Below are 8,638 nucleotides of genomic sequence, written 5' to 3'. Positions count from 1 at the left end.
ATATATGAATTATAATGCTGACCCAGTTTTCTTTCTATGTAGGCCACTAGAAATTGTATTCTATATATTTTTAAGGCTTTATTCTTTTTCTGGTTTTGGTTTTAAAATTTTTCAAACATGCACATGAGAGTAGAATAAATGCCCATGTATACATTATTCAACTTAACAATATCAGTATTTCACCAATCCCATCTCTTCTATCCTGCAATGCCAATTCCCACCACTACAACCCCCAAGATATTTTAAAGCAAATTGATATTTCTTTTCACCCATAAACAGTAAAGAATACACTGGGACCAGACTTTTCTATAAATTGACACTACAGTGTCAATATCACAGCTCACAAAATTAGCCAAAATTCCATAATATCTTCTAATTTGTAGTCCATACTCAAATGTCAGTTATCCAAAAATAAAAATTTTACTCTTAGTTTGTCCAAATCAGAAACAAAACCAAGAACTATACATTGTATCTGACTGACATGTTTCTTCAAATCTCAGATAATCTATAATAATTCATTCGTCCTACATAAATTTCCCCACATTAAACTAAGGCATTTCTTCATAGTGCTAATTTATCTCTCTGTTCTATATATTTCTTATAAACTGTTAGTAAGATCTACAGACATGATTCAGTTTCAGTTTTTCGCATAGATGATACGTATACTTTTCTAACCCATTACATTAAGACACAGAGTACATGTCTGGTTGCACTACTTAGAGCAATTATTATAAAGTATCACTAGTCTGATTCACCCAATGAGATCAATTTTCCATTACTTCCTCAGGATTTGCCCACAAATGATTTTCCAATTCTATCATTCTACCTGCATTTGTTATGTGAATTCTTTTTCAAAAAGGCTTTCCCTAGTTAACTATTTGGTTACCCTGAAATACAGTTTGTACAGGAAAAATGATAATTTTTAAATTCTTTTTATAAATTCTCAAAATAATGAATTGCTGATCTAGAATCTTCCAAAGCTTGCTTGCTTTATTCATTTATTTATTTGTTTGTTTGTTTGTTTATTTATTTATTTTTGGTGGTACCTGGGATCAAACTCAGGACTTTGTGCTTGTGAGGCAGGCACAATGCCACTGAGCTAAAGCCCCAGCCCTCTATATTTATTTATTTAACCCCAATTTCTTTTTGTCTTTCTTACTACCTCTAAGTTACTTTATCTTGCTGAACAGGACAGAATTCTCTGGACAGATAAACCAAGTGATTTGAACAAAAGTATGGCGTTTTTTTTCCCCCAGAAACAGACCATTCTAAAGAGCCAGCAATGAAGGCAGCATCCAGACAGCCAAAGCAGTTTCATAGTCCTACACTTTCCTCATCACACAACAAAACGTCCTCTTCCCTCTCCTAAAAACATTCAAAACCTCTTGATCATCAATGGATCAGAGCATGGAAATATTCTTAGAAAGAGAAAAATAATAAATAAGACTGATGTAGGTAGAAGAATAATACTAAGGGCAAAATTAAACAGCAGAGAGAGTCAAGGTGAGAAACAAAATTTGCTTTTCTAGAATTACTGTCTAACAGTTAAAACCATTTTATGATTCTAATCACAGGCTATGTAAACCTCCCTTACCTGACTAGGAGAGCAAGTATTCACATGAAGTATAATACTATATGACAAGTGTTATAATTAGGTCCCCGTGGGATACCACAGTATTTTTATCTGAAGCAGCTTAAGAATGCTTCCCAGAGAAGATGATGTTTAAGTTGTTTGACAAAAAAGGAAGCATTTTTGTGGAAAATAAAACTAAAAAGGCTCTCTAGGCAGAAAAAGTACAATAAAAAAAAATCTAGAAACCCGTTGTATCTAGATGTTTACTGTAAATTACACATAAAATGCCTATGTTTGATATACATCTAGCATGTTATATGTGCTATAAATGTTGCCCACACTTTGTTAAAGGCTTCCAGAGATGGAAACTTTTAAGAAAACTTGTATGATCAAACTCAATTTTTAGAGAAATCTTCTAATATGTGAATAATAGGAAAGGCAACAGAAATAGAAGGACAAACTAATTTAATTCAATCAGCAGACTTTTTAACTATCTAAGACAAGGGCTATGGCCAATATAAAAGGTCCTGATCCAGTGGGTAAGGACTCCCATTTAATCAAGAAGTAAATGACCAAAAATGTTTATTTTTCACAGCAATTTCAGATGTTAAGTGTGTCTCCTAGATTCCTTCAATGAGGGGCATACTAAGTCCTTCAGAAATAGCTTAAAATGTAGTTATATAAGCAGGACTACTGGAAAGCTTGACTATTAGTACTAACAGCTGTGAACACAATGATTATGAGATGGATGAATTTAAAATTCTCCTCCTTGGTGAATGTTATTGATAATCTAAAATACTACTGTATAATAATTATTCATCACAGCATATTAGTCCCTATAGATAACAGGCATCATTTCAGATAATTAGCACTTTTTAAATGACATTCCTGATATCATGAAGTGAAAAATGGATGAGAGAGCTCATGACCTTGGCTACTAGCACATAGGAACAACATTCCTTTTTGTGATTCAGCAACAGTCCTTTGTTAATTTCATTCTGTAACAAAATATATTGAGAGGGGGCATTTCATCATCTAGCACATAATTCATATTTCTATATTAATGAAATTATGTTTAATATAACCACTGTGGACTCATCAGAATTAAAGCTCATATTTGTAAATTTTGCAAATGCCATTCCTGTGTTGATACACTACACAACAGTTTTAAACATTATATACTGAATCCTCAAATGTTTTACTAAATACAATTTATACTTGTTGAAAAGCAAACTGTTTTTCTTCAGAAATTAGAAAAATTTCGTAATATGAAGCCATCTTCAATAATCATGGTTGACTGGAATAGTTTTTAAATGAAAGATCACTCACATTTTAGGATATGAAAAAAATACAATGCCTATGGTTGAAACTGAAATATTTTCACTTGGAAGCTGTATTGATAAACAATGGTACCTCAGTTTAAGAACTTTCTATGATTCTGGTTGCAAACTGAATTAGACAAGAACTGAATCAAATTTCCCCAAAGGTCAACACTGAACCTAATCATTGAATGTGATTCAATTCTAATCCAATTCAGTTTATGACCAGAATCTCAGCAAGAATTAAGTTCATACCACTGTGTCCAAATTAATTTATTACAGCCACCATACACAACTACCATATCTACTTGATAAAATATTTATGCTTAAAATATACTTCCTTTTTTTAAAAAGTTGATTTTATTTGTTCTACCTCCTTTGATATAAAAGCATTCTCACATTTGTGAATAAAAAGCCTTTCTTCTTGACTTTGAGAGTTCATTTAAAAGCTTTGTTTGTTTGTTTGTTGTTTTTTTGAGACAGGGTCTCACTATGTAGTTGAGACTGACTTGGAACTCATTACATAACCCAGGCCAGTCTCGAACTCACAGCGATCCTCCTGCCTCAGCCTCCCGAGTGCTGGGATTACAGATGTGCGCCACCACGCTTGGCAGAAGCTTTTTTAACAAAAGACATTTATTAAATAAAGCACAATCAATTATAGATTATTTGGTACTACTGATATTTTTCAACAAATAATTCTCCTTTTGGTACATACTGGTATTAAAGAATGAGATTATTATGGTATTATCAATACATGCGTATAACATATTTTTATTGTTTTCACCCCCACTTCCCCCCCCCAACCTCAATCTCCTCAATTACTAGAATATTACTTACTTCTGGTTTCCAGGACAGATAATTCTTTGCTAGGGTGGGGCCTACTCTCTGCATTTTAGGAAACTGAGCAACACCTCCACCTCTCTACCCACTAGATTTCAGCAGCATCACCTCCCACTTTCCCAATCTACCCTCCCAGGTGACAATCAAAAATATTTCCAGATATTGTCAAGTGACAGTTGCTCCAGATTGTGAAAATATTTTCATTCTAATAAAATATTATAATATTAACCAGGTTTCACACACACTTTTTTGCCATTTCTTTGCATTTTAGTACCTGGATTATGTTTGCAAGTAAAAAATAGCTGTGACATCTATTTTACACTTACCTGATTCTATACAAAACCAAAAGCATATGATTCTTCATTAATTATTTTTAGAACCATGATTCATTTTTAACTTGCCCTTTTTGTATTAGGATTAAACATTTTAATCATCTTTTCATTTTAAACTAGAGGCATGTTGTCAGTCTTGGGTATAGTAAATCAACAAATGAACTGCTAGTACTTCGCATGGGAGATCTATTAAGCCGGTGATAAGCATTTACAATGAATGACTTCAGTCCTAATGATAACTTTAAAATAATTTTAATATCTTATCTCCATTTTTTCAAGTAAGGAAACTAAGGCTAAGAAAGAACATTATGCTAAATTATTATGACTGATATGTCTAATTAGGAACATGACTTCATATTGCTAGTTTGGCAGAGACAGGACTGGATGCAAGTGTCTAAAGTTAGTGTTTACACTCAGGACAACAGATTTGCTTCCCTCTGCTAAAAATCACTATTTCGAAAACTTTTATCTTGAGGCTGTCTTATCTTTTGAGATCACACTTTGCTCATTGAACTTTTTTTTCTTTTTTGTTTTTTGTTTTGGTTCTGGTGTTTGTTTTTGCAGTAGCAGAGATCAAGCTCAAGGCCTTATTGTTATGGCTTGTACCCAGATGTCCTCCCAAAGCCTTGTACAGTTGTAGGTGGGGGACTTTTTCTGAGGTGGCTGGATCTAGACTGTGTGACCGATTCAGGATGCAATGATAAACTCAAGGGCACTGGATTAAGGGTGTTGAGTGCTACCCACCCTAAGTAGTCCAAAAAGGATATAAAGGATTAGAAAGAGCTGTGGTTGTTGTCCCTTGTTATTTTTGCAGTGTTCTGCTGTCATGAACTGTTGCCCCTCTGTTACGTGCTAGCCTGCCTTGGAGCCAGTGAATTATGGACTGAAACCTCTACATCTGTGACCTAAACAAACCATTCTTCCCTTAACTTTGGGTGTGGAATATTTTGTCTCAGCAATGAGAGAAAAGTAACTACCTACACTCATGAATGCTACATAAGCGCTCTACCAAAAATTATATTCCCATCCTTGAAATTTTTTAATATATAACTTTTAATGCATGTAACTTTTCTAAATAATATCCCTAAGTACCAATTTAAGATGTTTGAATTTTTGGCCAATGGCAAATAGAAACCTTTAAAGACAGGCAGAGAATTAATTATATTTACATTTTCAATGATTAATTCACTCTAGCACAGAAAATGGGTACAGAGGATTAAAAGATTATTGAAATAAATTAGCTTTATCTATCACTTCTTGTTACTAAAATCTTGCCTCTCTAAAGACACCTAACAATGGATATTTTTAAAAATGCTCATGTCTCTTTCATCTAAAAATCAACAAACCTCCCCACTCTTAACTGTACATTTTTCCAGAGTTACCATTCTCTCTTATAGTCACATTTCTTAAAAGCCTTTTGTCCAAATAACTTTACATGGGTCACACCTTACTTTTCTAAAATCTCTACTCAAACATTACCTTAATATGAAGCTGTCTCTGCACTTTATGTAAAGTAGCATCTCTTTTGCCAGCTCTGGCATTCCTGATGCCCCACTACCATCTGACACTACTGGCAAGGCATTATACATCCATGATTTCCATTAATGTAGCCATAATATGAATTAAGAAAATGAGGTTAAAAGACTAACTTGCTAACGGTCATAAAGTTTGTTAAATCCTAGAGTCATAACTCAAACTCAGATCATGGTTGGTATCATAAAATTTAGTGAGTACAAATATGAGAGCTTCTATTTTCTCTTTGAAGAGAAGACAAGGTTACGCACTAATGAAATGTGGTGGGGTTTATTTCCATAAGACAAAAGAAAACACAAAATGTACTTTAGAAGCCCACTGTGGTGGCACATGCTGTAAACCCTAAGATCGAAGTCCACCTCCGAAACTTAGCAAAACCCTGTCTCAAATATTTTAAAAAAACACTTTTTGCTTTTTACTTTATGAGGTAGGGTCTTACTGTAGTTCAGCTGGCCTTAAACACACTATGTAGCCCAGGATCACCTGGAACTCATGGAAAATCTCCTGCCTCAGCCTCCTGAGTCTAGTTTCACAGGCATGTCCCCCCACACCTAGCTCAAAATAAAATTTAAAGAGGATGAGGGATGTAGCTCAGTGGTAGAGCATTTGCCTAGCATGCACAAAGCCCCGAGTTCAATTTCCAGTACTCTTCCAAGTGCACATCAGAGAAAAAGGAAAGTGGGAAGACTATTCTAACAGTTCCCCTAACAACCATTAAGCACAAGATTTTTTTTAACGAATTGAAATGACTCTAAAAAAATTGCTGTCCTTTACTGATAATACAGTTAAGCCTCCAACTTATTAACAAGTTCCATTTTAGGAGAACATTCATAAATCAGATTTGTTTGTAAGTCCAACAAAGTGAGTCTTATACACCTTTGACACAAATATACAATGTACATTTGCTTTGTGCTCCTGAGCAGTCCCCTCCATATCACCACTGCTCTTCCCCTTGCTTCCGGACACAGTGGGCTGACTGAGCACTGTTGTACTATACAGTAAGCACACAGCAGCAAAACTGTGACAATGTCTGGCAGACAAATGAAGTACTTCCACGATTTGTTTGCATCTACGACTGTTATGTAAGATGAATTCTATCTGTGAAAGTTCCCAATTCAAATGTTTGTAAATTGGGGGATTACTGTACTGACTCTATAGCAAGTATATGTTTTCAGTAATGATCATAACCACGTATATGAGTAGATGAAAAGTAAACTTCTCACAATTTGATAGCTGAAGATTATAGTTATCTGAAATAGTCTAAGACATGTACATAGTGGAAAGTAGAGAAAGTGTAGAGGATGTCTGGTAATATGCTATTTCTAGCTCTAAGTATGTCTGTGTTCAGTCTGTAAAAATTCAGTAAGATATACACCTATTATATACAGTCTCTGTGTATAACGTACAATAATAAAAAATTTTTACAACAAAAAGTATGTGTAAAGATGCTAAATTATAGAAGACATTAATACGCTATGGTCCTTGAAAACATCCCCCCCCAAAAAAAGAAAACCCACCAAGAAATGGGAATAAATGAATGAGAAAAGTAAGACAGGCAGCTACAGTAAAAATGGGATCTAAATCAGTATCTCAGAGATGAACATTCAAGGTGAAGCATTCAAAGTGATTAAAAGGCTGTTGTTTGAAATGATAAAAGAAATAAAATGGAAGTAAAAACTGCTAAAAAGAGAGAAACTGTGTTGGATGGGCCACACTTTAATGCAGATAATACATAGAGGGATGGCAAGAACAAAACACAAACACATAGTAAGCTTTATTTATCAATGACCGGAGGTTGCAGACGACTTAAATGAAGAAGTGGTATAACTAGGAGGCATGGAATTCAAAGGATCATGAATTTTCATGAGAAGAAGAAAAATGCTCTGGAAATGGCGCTGGGCAGTAAGAAGGACTTGATTTAGACCTTATGATCTTGTGGGGAAAATGTGACAGGAAGAAATGGAAGCCAATGTCAGGCAAGGTGGGAACCAAAAAGTCATCAGCCTTCCCCAAATGAGCAACATTTTAAAGAACACCTCAAAAATGAACAGTACCCCCGGGCATGTGAGTTCAAGGCCAGCCTGAAATGTATAGTGAGACCCTGGCTCAAAAACACACAAACAAACAAAGCAAAACTGTATAAATCAAAGAGATTTGGAAAAAGATAAAATAACATTTACAATTAGAATAAATTAATTTCCTTGGAGCAGTAGTGGCAAACCTATGGCACATGTGTTGCTTTACTTTTAAGACACAAGACATTAACGTATGAGTTGTTTTTCTAAACTAAAACCTCAGTACTGATTTAATTTCAGTGCTGGCACTCTGCAGTAATATGTGGGTCTCAGTTATAGATTAGGCATTTGTCTCTAAAGGGTCTACCATCACTGCCCTAAAGGTGGTTAAATTTTAAAGCAATACACTTCCTTTTGTTGCTTTCAGCCACAAATTAAGTTACCAAATCTAATGATGATAAAGTGTTTCTTAAAACTATAAGCTCCCAATTTGCAATTATTAGCTAATAACTGAAATCTACTTCCTCCTCCTGTTGTTGTTATTGGTGGTTCTGGCCATTGAATCCTGGGCCTTTACACAGAGCTACATGGGGTGGGGTTGGGGGCCACTGGGGTTTGAGCCAAGGGCCTTCGCACTAAGGTACATTTCCAGCGCTTTTCATTTTTTATTTTGTTACAGGTCCTTGCTAAATTGTCCAGGCTGGGCTTGAAACTGTTATCTTCCTGCCTCAGCCTCTGAGAGGACTGGGATTATACAGGAGAGCCACCACACTCAGCTTTGTTTCTTTTTGAGACAGGGTCTCCATGAATAACTGAGTTGCATAGGCTAGGCTCCAACTTGGGATCCTCTTGCTTCAGGTTACCAGAGTGCTGGGAATACTGATATCCCCAGCTCCATCACCTAATTTTTAAAAATAATAATATATTTTCTTTCTTTTCTTTTTTTTGTACTGGGGATAGAACTCTTGTTCTTGTGCTTGAAAGGAAGGCGGCAGCACCACTGAGCTAAATCCCCAGTTAGTA

Source organism: Fukomys damarensis, unplaced genomic scaffold (assembly GCF_012274545.1).
Source record: "Fukomys damarensis isolate Sample0158 unplaced genomic scaffold, DMR_v1.0_HiC HiC_scaffold_20, whole genome shotgun sequence".
Lineage (NCBI taxonomy): Eukaryota > Metazoa > Chordata > Mammalia > Rodentia > Bathyergidae > Fukomys > Fukomys damarensis.
This window is presented reverse-complemented; position numbering follows the sequence as displayed.